The sequence below is a fragment of the Macaca nemestrina genome, chromosome 16 (assembly GCF_043159975.1).
Source record: "Macaca nemestrina isolate mMacNem1 chromosome 16, mMacNem.hap1, whole genome shotgun sequence".
Classification (NCBI taxonomy): domain Eukaryota; kingdom Metazoa; phylum Chordata; class Mammalia; order Primates; family Cercopithecidae; genus Macaca; species Macaca nemestrina.
The window spans coordinates 63,541,159-63,557,013 of record NC_092140.1 but is presented as its reverse complement, the minus strand read 5'-3'; positions in this window follow the sequence as shown (position 1 = coordinate 63,557,013).

Genomic DNA, 15,855 nt, shown 5'->3' with positions numbered 1-15,855 from the left:
GAGTTACAGCTTTCCCCTCAAGAAGCCTTTCGCTAAGAGAGTTCTTGTGGAATTGGCAAAGTGATATTTGGAAGCCCATAGAGGGCTATGGTGAAAAAGGAAATATCCTCAGATGAAATCTGGAAAGAAGCTTTCTGAGAAACTGCTTAGTGTTCTGTTAATTCATCTGACAGATTTGCATCTGTATTTCGTGGATCTCTTTGCTAGCCTTATTTCTGTGGAATCTGAGAACAGATATTTCGGATCGCTTTGAAGACTATAGGGCTAAAGGAAATATCCTCCGATAACAAAGAGAAAGAAGCTTTCTGAGAAACTTCTTTGTGTTCTGTGAAATCATCTCACAGAGGTACAGCTTTCCCTTCAAGAAGTCTTTCACTAAGACACTTCTTGTGGAATTGACAAAGTGATATCTGTAAGCCCTTAGAGGGCTATGGTGAAAAAGGAAATATCCACAGCTGAAATATAGAAGGAAGCTTTCTGAGAAACTGCTCTGTGATGTGTAACTTCCACTCACAGAGTTACATCTATATTTCGTGGATCTCATTGCTAGCCTTATTTCTGTGGAATCTGAGAACAGATATTTCGGATCCCTTTGAAGACTATAGGGCCAAAGGAAATATCCTCCGATAACAAAGAGAAAGAAGCTATCTGAGAAACTTCATTGTGTTCTGTGAAATCATCTCACAGAGTTACAGCTTCCCCCTCAAGAAGACTTTCGCTAAGAGAGTTCTTGTGGAATTGGCAAAGTGATATTTGGAAGCTCATAGAGGGCTATGGTGAAAAACGAAATATCCTCAGATGAAATCTGGAAAGAAGCTTTCTGAGAAAGTGCTTAGTCTACTGTTAATTCATCTCTCAGAGTTACATATGTATTTCGTGGATCTCTTTGCTAGCCTTATTTCTGTGGAATCTGAGACCAGATATTTCGGATCCCTTTGAAGACTATAGGACCAAAGGAAATATCCTCCGATAACAAAGAGAAAGAAGCTTTCTGAGAAACTTCTTTGTGTTCTGTGAAATCATCTCACAGAGTTACAGCTTTCCCCTCAAGAAGCCTTTCGCTAAGACAGTTCTTGTGGAATTGGAAAAGTGATATTTGGAAGCCCGTAGAGGGCTATGGTGAAAAAGGAAATATCCTCAGATGAAATCTGGAAAGAAGCTTTCTGAGAAACTGCTTAGTCTTCTGTTAATTCATCTCACAGAGTTACATCTGTATTTCGTGGATATCTTTGCTAGCCTTATTTCTGTGGAATCTGAGAACAGATATTTCGGATCCCTTTGAAGACTATAGGGCCAAAGGAAATATCCTCCGATAACAAAGAGAATGAAGCTTTCTGAGAAACTTCTTTGTGTTCTGTGAAATCATCTCACAGAGGTACAGCTTTCCCTTCAAGAAGTCTTTCGCTAAGACACTTCTTGTGGAATTGACAAAGTGATATTTGGAAGCCCTTAGAGGGCTATGGTGAAAAAGGAAATATCCACAGTTGAAATATGGAAGGAAGCTTTCTGAGAAACTGCTCTGTGATGTGTGACTTCCACTCACAGAGTTACATCTATATTTCGTGGATCTCTTTGCTAGCCTTAATTCTGTGGTATCTGAGAACAGATATTTCGTATCCCTTTGAAGACTATAGGGCCAAAGGAATTATCCTCCGATAACAAAGAGAAAGAAGCTTTCTGGGAAACGTCTTTGTGTTCTGTGAAATCATCTCACAAAGTTACAGCTTTCCCTTCAAGAAGCCTTTCGCTAAGACAGTTCTTGTGGAATTGGCAAAGTGATATTTGGAAGCCCATAGAGGGCTATGGTGAAAAAGGAAATATCCTCAGATGAAATCTCGAAAGAAGCTTTCTGAGAAACTACTTAGTGTTTGTTAATTCATCTCACAGAGTTACATCTGTGTTTCGTGGATCTCTTTGCTAGCCTTATTTCTGTGGAATCTGACAACAGATATTTCGGATCCCTTTGAAGACTATAGGGCCAAAGGAAGTATCCTCCGATAACAAAGAGAAAGAAGCTCTCTGAGAAACTTCTTTGTGTTCTGTGAAATCATCTCACAGAGTTACAGCTTTCCCCTCAAAAAGCCTTTCGCTAAGAGAGTTCTTGTGGAATTGTCAAAGTGATATTTGGAAGCCCATAGAGGGCTGTGGTGAAAAAGGAAATATCCTCAGATGAAATCTGGAAAGAAGCTTTCTGAGAAACTGCTTAGTCTTCTGTTAATTCATCTCACAGAGTTACATCTGTATTTCGTGGATCTCTTTGCTTGCCTTATTTCTATGGAATCTGAGAACAGATATTTCGGATCCCTTTGAAGACTATAGTCCAAAGGAAATATCCACCGATAACAAAGAGAAAGAAGCTTTCTGAGAAAATTCATTGTGTTCCGTGAAATCATCTCAGAGAGTTACAGCTTCCCCCTCAAGAAGCCTTTCGCTAAGACAGTTCTTGTGGAATTGGCAAAGTGATATTAGGAAGCCCATAGAGGGCTATGGTGAAAAAGGAAATATCCTCAGATGAAATCTGGAAAGAAGGTTTCTGAGAAACTGCTTAGTGTTCTGTTAAATCATCTCACAGTGTTACATCTGTATTTCGTAGATTTCTTTGCTAGCCTTATTTCTGTGGAATCTGAGAACAGATATTTCGGATCGCTTTGAAGACTATAGGGCCAAAGGAAATATCCTCCGATAACAAAGAGAAAGAAGCTTTCTGAGAAACTTCTTTGTTTTCTGTGAAATCATCTCACAGAGATACAGCTTTCCCCTCAAGAAGCCTTTCGCCAAGACAGTTCTTGTGGTATTGCAAAGTGATATTTGGAAGCCCATAGAGGGCTCTCGTGAAGAAGGAAATATCCTCAGATGAAATCTGGAAAGAAGCTTTCTGAGAAACTGCTTAGTGTTCTATTAATTCATCTCACACAGTTACATCTGTATTTCCTGGATCTCTTTGCTAGCCTTATATCTGTGGAAATTGAGAACAGATATTTCGGATCGCTTTGAAGACTATAGGGCCAAAGGAAATATCCTCCGATAAAAAAGAGAAAGAAGCTTTCTGAGAAACTTCTTTGTGTTCTGTGAAACCTTCTCACAGAGGTACAGCTTTCCCTTCAAGAAGTCTTTCGCCAAGACACTTCTTGTGGAATTGACAAAGTGATATTTGGAAGCCCTTAGAGGGCTATGGTGAAAAAGGAAATATCCACAGTTGAAATATGGAAGGAAGCTTTCTGAGAACCTGCTCTGTGATGTGTGACTTCCACTCACAGAGTTACATCTATATTTCGTGGATCTCTTTGCTAGCCTTATTTCTGTGGAATCTGAGAACAGATATTTCGGATCCCTTTGAAGACTATAGGGCCAAAGGAAATATCCTCCGATAACAAAGGGAAAGAAGCTTTCTGGGAATCGTCTTTGTGTTCTGTGAAATCATCTCACAAAGTTACAGCTTTCCCCTCAAGAAGCCTTTCGCTAAGACAGTACTTGTGGAATTGGCAAAGTGATATTTGGAAGCCCATAGAGGGCTATGGTGAAAAAGAAATATCCTCAAATGAAATCTGGAAAGAAGATTTCTGAGAAACTGCTTAGTCTTCTGTTAATTCCTCTCACAGAGTTACATTTGTATGTCGTGGATCTCTTTGCTAGCCTTATTTCTGTGGAAATTGAGAACATATATTTTGGATTCCTTTGAAGACTATAGGGCCAAAGGAAATATCCTTCGATAACAAAGAGAAAGAAGCTTTCTGAGAAACTTCTTTGTGTTCTTTGAAATCATCTCACAGAGTTACAGCTTTCCCCTCAAGAAGCCTTTCGCTAAGAGAGTTCTTGTGGAATTGGCAAAGTGATATTTGGAAGCCCATAGAGGGCTATGGTGAAAAAGGAAATATCCTCAGATGAAATCTGGAAAGAAGCTTTCTGAGAAACTGCTTAGTCTTCTGTTAATTCATCTCACAGAGTTACATATGTATTTCGTGGATCTCTTTGCTAGCCTTATTTCTGTGGAATCTGAGAACAGATATTTCGGATCCCTTTGAAGACTATAGGGCCAAAGGAAATATCCTCCGATAACAAAGAAAAAGAAGCTTTCTGAGAAACTTCTTTGTGTTCTGTGAAATCATCTCACAGACTTACAGCTTTCCCCTCAAGAAGGCTTTCGCTAAGACAGTTCTTGTGGAATTGGCAAAGTGATATTTGGAAGCCCATAGAGGGCTATGCTGAAAAAGGAAATATCCTCAGATGAAATCTGCAAAGAAGCTTTCTGAGAAACTGCTTAGTGTTCTCTTAATTCATCTCACAGAGTTACCACCCTCCCCTCAAGAAGCCGTTCGCTAAGCCTGTTCTTGTGGAATTTGCAAAGTGATATTTGGAAGCCCTAGAAGGCTACGGTGAAAAACAAAATATCCTCAGAGAAAAACTGGAAAGAAGATTTCTGAGAAACTGCTTTGTGATGTGTGACTTCCACTCACAGAGTTACATCTGTTTTTGGGGAACTGTTTGCAACCCTTATTTCTGTGGAATCTGAGAACGGATATTTCGGATCCCTTTGAAGTCTATAGGGACAAAGGAAATATCCTCCGATAAGGAAGAGAAAGAAGCTTTCTGAGAAACTTCTTTGTCTTCTGTGAAATCATCTCACAGAGTTACAGCTTTCAACCTAACAAGCCTTTCGCTAAGCCTGTTTTTGTGGAATTTCAAAGTGATATTTGGAAGCGCATGGAGGACTATGGTGAGGAAGGAAATATCCTCAGATGAAAACTGTAAAGAACCTTTCTGAGAAACTGCCTAGTGTTCTGTTAATTCATCTCACAGAGTTACAGCTTTCCCCTCAAGAAGCTTTTCGCTAAGATTGTTCTTGTGGAATTTGCAGAGTGATATTTGGAAGCTCATAGTGCGCTATGGCGAAAAAGAAATTATCCTCAGAGAAAAACTGGAAAGAAGCTTTCTGAGAAACTGCTTAGTGATGTGTGACTTCTACTCATAGAGTTACAGCTGTATTTCGTGGATCTGTTTGCTAGCCTTATTTCTGTGGAATCTGAGAACGGATGTTTTGGATCCCTTAGAAGTCTATAGGGCCAAAGGAAATATCCTCTGATAACAAAGAGAAAGAAGCTTTCTGAGAAACTTCTTTGTGTTCTGTGAAATCACCTCACAGAGTTACAGCTTTCCCCTGAAGAAGGCGTTGGCTAAGCCTTTTCTTTTGGAATTTGCAAACTGATATTTGGAAGCCCTTAGAGGGCTATGGTGAAAAAGAAAATATACTCAGAAAAAAACTGTAAAGAAGGTTTCTGAGAAACTGCTTTGTGATGTGTGACTTCCACTGACAGAGTTGCAGCTGTATTTCGTGGATCTGTTTGCTAGCCTTATTCCTGTGGAATCTGATAACGGTTATTTCGGATCCCTTTGAGTCTAATGGGACAAAGTATATATCCTCCGATAACAAGAGAAAGAAGCTTTCTGAAAAACTTCTTTGTGTTCTGTGAAATCATCTCACAGAATTGGAGCTTTCCCCTCAAGAAGCCTTTCGCTAAGACTGTTCTTGTGGAATTTGCAAAGTGATATTTGGAAGCCCATGGAGGGCTATGTTGAAAAAGTTAATATCCTCAGGTGAAAACTGTAAAGTAGCTTTCTGAGAAACTGCTTAGTGTTCTGTTAATTCATCTCACAGAGTTACAGCTTTCCCCTAAAGAAGCCTTTCGCTAAGCCTGTTCTTGTGGATTTGCAAAGTGATATTTGGAAGCCCATGCAGGTCTACGGTGAAAAAGGAATTATGCTCAGATGAAAACTGGAAAGAAGATTTCTGAGAAACTGCTTAGTGTTCTGTTAATTTATCTCACAGAGGTACAGCTTTCCCCTCAGGAAGCCGTTCGCTAAACTTCTTCTTGTAGAATTTGCAAAGTGATATTTGGAAGCCCACTGAGGGATATGGTGAAAAAGAAAATATCCTCAGAGAAAAACTGGAAAGAAGCTTTGTGACAAACTGCTTTGTGACGTGTGACTTATACGCACAGACTTACAGCTGCATTTAATGGATCGGTTAGCTAGCCTTATTACTGTGGAATCTGAGAAATGGAATTTCGGAAGTCTTTGAAGACTATAGGGACAAAGGAAATATCCAGGGATAACAAAGAGAAAGAACCTTTCTGAAAAAACTTCTTTGTGTTCTGTGAAATCATCTCACTGTGTTAAAGCTTTTCTCTCAATAAGCCTTTCGCTAAGACTGTTCTTGTGGAATTTGCAAAGTCATATTTGGAAGCCCGTGGAGGGCTATGGTGAAAAAGGAAATATCCTCAGATGAAAACTGGAAAGAAGCTTTCTGAGAAACTGCTTAGTGTTCTGTTAATTCATCTCACAGAGTTAAAGCTTTCCCCTCAAGAAGCCGTTCGCTAAGCCTGTTTTGAAATTTGCAAATTGATATTTGGAAGCCTCTAGTGGGCTATGGTGAAAAAGAAAATATCCTGAGAAAAAAACTGGAAAGAAGTTTTCTGAGAAACTGCTTTGTGATATGTGACTTCCACTCTCAGTGTTACATCGGTATTTCGTGGATATGTTTGCTAGCCTTATTTCTGTGGAATCTGAGAACAGATACTTCGGATCCCTTAGAAGTCTATAGGGCCAAAGGAAATATCTTCTGATAACAAAGAGAAAGAAGCTTTCTAAGAAACTTCTTTGTGTTCTGTGAAATCATTTCACAGAGTTACAGCATTCCCCTCAAAAAGCCGTTCGCTAAGATTGTTCTTGTGGAATATGCAAAGTGATATTTGGAAGCCCATGGAGGACTATGTTGAAAAAGTTAATATCCTCAGATGAAAACTGTAAAGTAGCTTTATGAGAAACTGCTTAGTGTTCTGTTAATTCATCTCACAGAATTACAGCTTTCCCCTCAAGAAGCCTTTTACTAAGACTGTTCTTGTGGAATTAGAAAAGTTATATTTGGGAGCCCATAGAGGGCTATGGTGAAAAAGAAAATATCCTCAGAGAAAAACCGGAAAGAAGATTTCTGAGAAACTGCTTTGTCATGTGTGACTTCCACTCACAGAGTTACAGCTGTATTTCGTGGTCTGTTTACTAGCCTTATTTCTGTGGAATCTGAGAACGGATATTTCGGATCCTATTGAAGTCTATAGGGCCAAAGGAAATATCCTCCGATAACAAAGAGAAAGAAGCTTTCTGAGAAACTTCTTTGTGTTCTGTGAAATCATCTCACTGAGTTACGGCTTTCCCCTCAAGAAGCCTTTCGCTGAGACTGTTCTTGTGCAATTTGAAAAGTGATATTTGGAAGCCCATGGAGGGCTATGGTGAAAAAGGAAATATCCTCAGATGAAAACTGGAAAGAAGCGTTCTGAGAAACTGCTTAGTGTTCTGTTAATTTCTCTCACAGAGGTACAGCTTTCCCTCAAGAAGCCGTTCGCTAAACCTCTTCTCGTGGAATTTGCAAAGTGATATTTGGAAGCCCCCAGGGGGCTGTGGCGAAAAGGAAAAAATCCTCAGAGAAAAACTGGAAAGAAGCTTTCTGGGAAACTGCTTTGTGATGTGTGACTTCCACTCATAGACTTACAGCTGCATTTCATGGATCTGTTAGCTAGCCTTATTTCTGTGGAATCTGAGAACTGAAATTTCCGAAGTCTTTGAAGACTATAGGGACAAAGGAAATATCCTCCGATAACAAAGAGAAAGAAGCTTTCTGAAAAAACTTCTTTGTGTTCTGTGAATTCATGTCACAGAGTTACAGCTTTCCGCTCAAGAAGCCTTTCGCTAAGGCTGTTCTTGTGGAATTTGCAAAGTGATATTTGGAAGACCATGGAGGGCTATGGTGAAAAAGGAAATATCCTCAGAGAAAAACTGGAAAGAAGCTTTCTGAGGAACTGCTTTGTGATGTGTGACTTCCACTCTCAGAGTTTCATCTATATTTCGTGGATATGTTTGCTAGCCTTATTTCTGTGGAATCTGAGAACGGATATTTCGGATCCCTTTGAAGTCTATAGGGCCAAAGGAAATATCCTCTGATAACAAAGAGAAAGAAGCTTTCTGAGAAACTTCTTTGTGTTCTGTGAAATCATCTCAGAGCGTTACAGCTTTCCCCTCAAGAAGCCTTTCTCTAAGACTGTTCTTGGTGAATTTGCAAAGTGATATTTGGAAGCCCATGGAGGGCTATGTTGAAAAAGGAAACATCCTCAGATGAAAACTGTAAAGTAGCTTTCTGAGAAACTGATTAGTGTTCGGTTAATTCATCTCACACAGTTACAACTTTCCCCTCAAGAAGCCTTTCGCTAAGATTGTTCTTGTGGAATTTGCAAAGTGATACTTGGAAGCCCATGCAGGTCTATGGTGAAAAAGAAAATATCCTCAGATGAAAACTGGAAAGAAGCTTTCTGAGAAACTGCTTAGTGTTCTGTTAATTTATCTCACAGAGGTACAGCTTTCCCCTCAAGAAGCCGTTCGCTAAACCTCATCTTGTGGAATTTGCAAAGTGATATTTGGAATCCTACAGAGGGCTATGGTGAAAAAGAAAATATCCTCAGAGAAAAACTGGAAAGAAGCTTTCTGAGAAACTGCTTTGTGATGTGTGACTTCCACTCACAGACTTACAGCTGCATTTAAAGTATCGGATAGCTAGCCTTATTACTCTGGAATCTGAGAACTGAAATTTCGGAAGTCTTTGAAGACAATAGGGACAAAGGAAATATCCTGCGATAACAAAGAGAAAGAAGCTTTCTGAAAAAACATCTTTGTATTCTGTGAAATCATCTCACAGAGTTACAGCTTTCCCCTCAAGAAGCCTTTCGCTAAGACAGTTCTTGTGGAATTTGCAAAGTGATATTTGGAAGCCCATGGAGGGCTATGGTGAAAAAGGAAATATCCTCAGATGAATACTGGAAAGAAGCTTTCTGAGAAATTGCTTAGTGTTCTGTTAATTCATCACACAGAGTTACAGCTTTACCCTCAAGAAGCCATTCACTAAGACTGTTTTTTCTGGAATTTGCAAAGTGATATTTGGAAGCCCTTAGAGGGCTATGGTGAAAAAGAAAATATCCTAAGAGAAAAATTGTATTTTGTGGATATGTTTGCTAGCCTTATTTCTGTGGAATCTGAGAACAGAGATTTCGGATCCCTTTGAAGACTATAGGGCCAAAGGAAATATCCTCCGATAACAAAGAGAAAGAAGCTTTCTGGGAAACTTCTTAGTGTTCTGTGAAATCATTTCAGAGAGTTACAGCTTTCCCCTCAAGAAGCCTTTCGCTAAGACTGTTCCTGTGGAATTTGAAAAGTGATATATGGAAGCCCATGAAGGGCTATCTTGAAAAAGGATATATCCTCAGATAAAAACTGGAAAGAACCTTTCTGAGAAACTGCTTAGTGTTTTGTTAATTCACCTCAAATAGTTACAGCTTCCCCCTCAAGAAGTCGTTTGCTAAGCCTGGTCTTGTGGAATTTGCAAAGTGATATTTGGAAGCCCATCGGGGGCTATGGTGAAAAAGGAAATATCCTCAGAGAAAAACTGGAAAGAAGCTTTCTGAGAAACTGCTTTGTGATGTGTGACTTACACTCTCAGAGTTACATCTGTATTTCGTGGATATGTTTGCTAGCCTTATTTCTGTGGAATCTGAGAACGGATATTTCGGATCCCTTTGAAGTCTATAGGGCCAAAGGAAATATCCTCTGATAACAAAGAGAAAGAAGCTTTCTAAGAAACTTATTTGTGTTCTGTGAAATCATCTCACAGAGTTACAGCATTCCCCTCAAAAAGCCGTTCGCTAAGACTGTTCTTGTGGAATATGCAAAGTGATATTTGGAAGCCCATGGAGGACTGTGTTGAAAAAGTTAATATCCTCAGATGAAAACTGTAAAGTAGCTTTATGAGATACTGCTTAGTGTTCTGTTAATTCATCTTACAGAGTTACAGCTTTCCCCTCAAGAAACCTTTTACTAAGACTGTCCTTGTGGAATTTGCAAAGTGATATTTGGAAGCCCATGGAGGGCTAGGGTGAAAAAGGAAATATCCTCAGATGAAAACTGGAAAGAAGCTTTCTGAGAAACTGCTTAGTGTTCTGTTAATTCATCTCACAGCGTTAGAGCTTTCCCCTCAAGAAGCCATTCACTAAGCCTATTCATGTGGAATTAGAAAAGTGATATTTGGGAGCCCATAGAGGGCTATGGTGAAAAAGAAAATATCCTCAGAGAAAAACCGGAAAGAAGATTTCTGAGAAACTGTTTTGTCATGTGTGACTTCCACTCACAAAGTTACAGCTGTATTTCGTGGATCTGTTTACTAGCCTTATTTCTGTGGAATCTGAGATCGGATATTTCGGATCCCATTGAAGTCTATAGGGCCAAAGGAAATATCCTCCGATAACAAAGAGAAAGAAGCTTTCTGAGAAACTTCTTTGTGTTCTGTGATATCATCTCACAGAGTTACAGCTTTCCCCTCAAGAGGCTTTTCGCTAAGACTGTTCCTGTGGAATTTGCAAAGTGATATTTGGAAGCCCATAGAGGGCTATATTGAAAAAGGAAATATACTCAGATGAAAAGTGTAAAGTAGCTTTCTGAGAAACTGATTAGTGTTCTGTTAATTCTTCTCACAGAGTTACAGCTTTCCCCTCAAGAAGCCTTTCGCTAAGACTGTTCTTGTGGAATTTGCAAAGTGATATTTGGAAGCCCTTGCAGGTCTATGGTGAAAAAGGAAATATCCTCAGATGAAAACTGGAAAGAAGCATTCTGAGAAACGGCTGAGGGTTCTGTTAATTCATCTCAAAGAGTCACAGCTTTCCCCTAAAGAGGCCGTTCGCCAAGCCTATTTTTGTGGAATTTGCAAAATGATATTTGGAAGCCCATAAAGGGCTATAGAGGAAAAGAAAATATCCTCAGAGAAAAACTGGAAAGAAGCTTTCTGAGAAACTGCTTTGTGATGTGTGACTTACACTCACAGAGTTACAGCTGTATTTCGTGGATCTGTTTGCTAGCCTTATTTCTGTAGAATCTGAGAACTGATATTTCGGAACCCTTTGAAGACTATAGGGCCAAAGGAAATATCCTACGATTACAAAGAGAAAGAAGCTTTCTGAGTAACTGCTTAGGGTTCTGTTAATTCATCTCAAAGAGTTACAGCTTTCCCCTCAAGAAGCCTTTCGCTAGGACTGTTCTTGTGGAATTTGCAAAGTGATATTTGGAAGTCCTTGGAGGGCTGTGGTGAAAAAGAAAATATCCTCAGAGAAAAACTGGAAAGAAGCTTTCTTAGAAAATGCTTTGTGATGTGTGACTTCCACTCAGCGAATTACAGCTGTATTTCGTGGATCTGTTTCCTAGCCTTATTTCTGTAGAATCTGAGAACTGATATTTCGGAACCCTTTGAAGACTATAGGGCCAAAGGAAATATCCTACGATAACAAAGAGAAAGAAGCTTTCTGAGAAACTTCTTTGTGTTCTGTGAAATTATCTCACAGAGTTACAGCTTTCCCCTCAAGAAGCCTTTCGCTACGACTGTTCTTGTGGAATTTGCAAAGTGATATTTGGAAGCCCTTGGAGGGCTGTGGTGAAAAAGGAAATATGCTCAGATGAAAACTGGAAATAAGCTTTCTGAGAAACTGCTTAGTGTTCTGTTAATTCATCTCACAGAGTTACAGCTTTCCCCGAAAGAAGCCGTTTACTAAGCCTGTTCTTGTGGAATTTGCAAAGTGATATTTGGAAGCTCATACAGGGCTATGGTGAAAAAGAAAATATCGTCAGAGAAAAACTGGAAAGAAGCTTTCTGAGAAACTGCTTTGTGATGTGTGACTTCGACTCACAGAGTTACAGCTTTATTTCATGGATCTGTTTTCTAGCCTTATTTCTGTGGAATCTGAGAACGGATATTTCGGATCCATTTGAAGTCTATAGGGCCAAAGGATATATCCTCCGATAACAAAGAGAAAGAGGCTTTCTGAGAAACTTCTTTGTGTTCTGTGAAATCATCTCACAGAGTTACAGCTTTCCCCTCAAGAAGAATTTCGCTCAGACTGTTCTTGCGGAATTTGCAAAGTTATATATGGAAACCCATGGAGGGCTATGGTGAAAAAGGAAATAACCTCAGATGAAAACTGGAAAGAAGCTTTCTGAGAAACTGCTTGTGATGTGTGACTTCCACTCACAGAGTTACAGCTGTATTTCGTGGATCTCTTTGCTGGCCTTATTTCTGTGGAATCTGAGAACAGATATTTCGGATCCCTTTGAAGTCTATAGGGCCAAAGGAAATATCCTCCGATAACAAAGAGAAAGAAGCTTTCTGATAAACTTCTTTGTGTTCTGTGAAATCATCTCACAGAGTTACAGCTTTCCCCTCAAGAAGCCTTTCGCTAAGACAGTTCTTGTGGAATTTGCAAAGTGATATATGGAAGCCCTTGGAGGGCTATGGGGAAAAGGAAATATCCTCAGATGAAAACTGGAAATAATCTTTCTGAGAAACTGCTTAGGGTTCTGTTAACTCATCTCACAGAGTTACAGCTTTCCCCTCAAGAAGTCGCTCGCTAAGCCTCTTCTTTTGGAATTTTCAAAGTGATATTTGGATGCCCATAGAGGACTGAGGTGAAAAACAAAATATCCTAAGAGAAAAACTGGAAAGCAGCTTTCTGAGAAACTGCTTTGTGATGTGTGACTTCCACTGACAGAGTTACAGCTGTATTTCATGGATCTGTTTGCTAGCCTTATTTCAGTGGAATCTGAGAAATGGTATTTCGGATCCCTTTGAAGTCTATAGGGCCAAAGGAAATATCCTACGATAACAAAGAGAAAGAAGCTTTCTGAGAAACTTCTTTGTGTTCTGTGAAATCATCTCACAGTGTTACAGCTTTCCCCTCAACAAGCCTTTCGCCAAGACTGTTCTTGTGGAATTTGCAAAGTGATATATGGAAGCCCATGGAGGGCTATGGTGAAAAAGAAAATATCCTCAGATGAAAACTGGAAAGAAGCTTTCTGAGAAACTGCTTAGTGTTCTGTTAATTAATCTCACAGAGTTACAGCTTTTTCCTCAAGAAGTCGTTCGCTAAGCCTGTTCTTGTGGAATTTGCAAAGTGATATATGGAAGCCCATAGCGGGCTATGGTGAAAAAGAAAATATCGTCAGAGAAAAACTGGAAAGAAGCTTTCTGAGAAACTGCTTTGGATGTGTGACTTCCACTCACAGATTTACAGCTGTATTTAGTGGATCTGTTTTCTAGCCTTATTTCTGTGGAATCTGAAAACGGATATTTCGGATCCCTTTCAAGACTATAGGGCCAAAAGAAATATCCTCCGAAAAGAAAGAGAAACAACCTTTCTGAGAAAATTCTTTGTGTTCTGTGAAATTATCTTAGAGAGTTTCAGCTTCTCCCTCAAGAAGTCTTTCGCTAAGACTGTTTTGGTGGAATTTCTAAAGTGATATATGGAAGCCCATGGAGGTCTATGGTAACCAAGGAAATGTCCTCAGATGAAAACTGGAAAGAAGCTTTCTGAGAAACTGCTTAGTGTTCTGTTAATTCTTCTAACATATTTACAACTTTCCTCTCAAAAAGCCTTTCGCTAAGACTGTTCTTGTGGAATTTGAAAAGTGACATTTGGAAGCCCACTGAGTACTATGGTGAGGAAGGAAATATCCTCAGATGAAAACTGTAGAGAAGCTTTCTGAGAAATTGCTTAGTGTTCTGTTAATTCATCTCACAGCGTTTTAGCTTTCCCCTCAAGAAGCCGTCCGGTAAGCCCGTTCTTGTGGAATTGCCTAAGTGATATTTGGAAGCCCATAGTGGGCTATGGTTAAAAAGAAAATATCCTCAGAGAAAAACTGGAAAGAAGCCTTCTGAGAAACTGCTATGTGATGTGTGACTTCTACTCACAGATTTACATTTGTATTTCGTGGATCGGTTTGCTAGCCTTATTTCTGTAGAATCTGAGAACGGATATTTCGGATCCCTTAGAAGTCTATAGGGCCAAAGGAAATATCCTCGGATAAAAAAAGAGAAAGAAGCTTTCTGAGAAACTTCTTTGTGTTCTGTGAAATCATTTCTCAGAGTTACAGCTTTTCCCTCAAGAAGCCGTTCGCTAAGCCTATTCTTGTGGAATTTGCAAATTGATATTTGGAAGCTCATACAGGGCTATGGTGAAAAAGAAATTACCCCAGAGAAAAACTGGAAAAAAGGTTTCTGAGAAACTGCTTTGTGATGTGTGACTTCCATTCACAGAGTTACAGCTGTATTTCATGGATCTGTTTGCTAGCCTTATTCCTGTGGAATCTGATAACGGTTATTTCGGATCCCTTTGAAGTCTAAAGGGACAAAAGACATATCCTCCGTTAACAAAGAGAAGGAAGCTTTCTGGCAAACTTCTTTCTGTTCTGTGAAATCATCTCACAGAGTTGCAGATTTCCTCTCAGGAAGCCTTTCTCTAAGACTGTTCTTGTGGAATTTGCAAAGTGATATTTGGAAGCCCAAGGAGGGCTACGTTGGAAAAGGAAATATCCTCATATGAAAACTGTAAAGAAGCTTTCTGAGAAACTGCTGAGTGTTCTGTTAATTCACCTCACAGAGTTACAGCATTCCCCTCAAGAAGCCGTTCGCTAAGCCTGTTCTTGTGGAATTTGCAAAGTGATATTTGGAATCCCATAGAGCGCTATGGTGAAAAAGAAATTATCCTCAGAGAAAACCTAGAATGAAGTTTTCTGAGAAATTGCTTTTTGTTGTGAGACTTCCACTCACAGAGTTACAGCTGCATTTCGGGATCTGTTTGCTTGCCTTTTTTCTGTGGAATCTGAGAACTGATATTTCAGATCCTTTTGAAGTCTATAGGGACAAAGGAAATATCCTCCGATAACAAAGAGAAAGAAGCTTCCTGAGAAACTTCTTTGTGTTCTGTGAAATCATCACACAGAGTTACAGCTTTCCCCTGAAGAAGACTTTCCCTAAGACTGTTGTTGTGGAATTTGCAAAGTGATATATGGAAGCCCATGGAGGGCTATGGTAAAAAAGGAAATATCCTCAGATGAAAACTGGAAAGACGCTTTCTGAGAAACTGCTTAGTGTTCTGTTAATTCATCTCACAGAGTTACAGCTTTCCCCTCAAGAAGCCTTTCGCTAAGATTGTTCTTGTGGAATTTGCAAAGTGATACTTGGAAGCCCATGCAGGTCTATGGTGAAAAAGAAAATATCCTCAGATGTAAACTGGAAAGAAGCTTTCTGAGAAACTGCTTAGTGTTCTGTTAATTTATCTCACAGAGGTACAGCTTTCCCCTCAAGAAGCCGTTCGCTAAACCTCATCTTGTGGAATTTGCAAAGTGATATTTGGAATCCTTCAGAGGGCTATGGTGAAAAAGAAAATATCCTCAGAGAAAAACTGGAAAGAAGCTTTCTGAGAAACTGCTTTGTGATGTGTGACTTCCACTCACAGACTTACAGCTGCATTTAAAGTATCGGATAGCTAGCCTTATTACTCTGGAATCTGAGAACTGAAATTTCGGAAGTCTTTGAAGACAATAGGGACAAAGGAAATATCCTGCGATAACAAAGAGAAAGAAGCTTTCTGAAAAAACATCTTTGTATTCTGTGAAATCATCTCACAGAGTTACAGCTTTCCCCTCAAGAAGCCTTTCGCTAAGACAGTTCTTGTGGAATTTGCAAAGTGATATTTGGAAGCCCATGGAGGGCTATGGTGAAAAAGGAAATATCCTCAGATGAATACTGGAAAGAAGCTTTCTGAGAAATTGCTTAGTGTTCTGTTAATTCATCACACAGAGTTACAGCTTTACCCTCAAGAAGCCATTCACTAAGACTGTTTTTTCTGGAATTTGCAAAGTGATATTTGGAAGCCCTTAGAGGGCTATGGTGAAAAAGAAAATATCCTAAGAGAAAAATTGTATTTTGTGGATATGTTT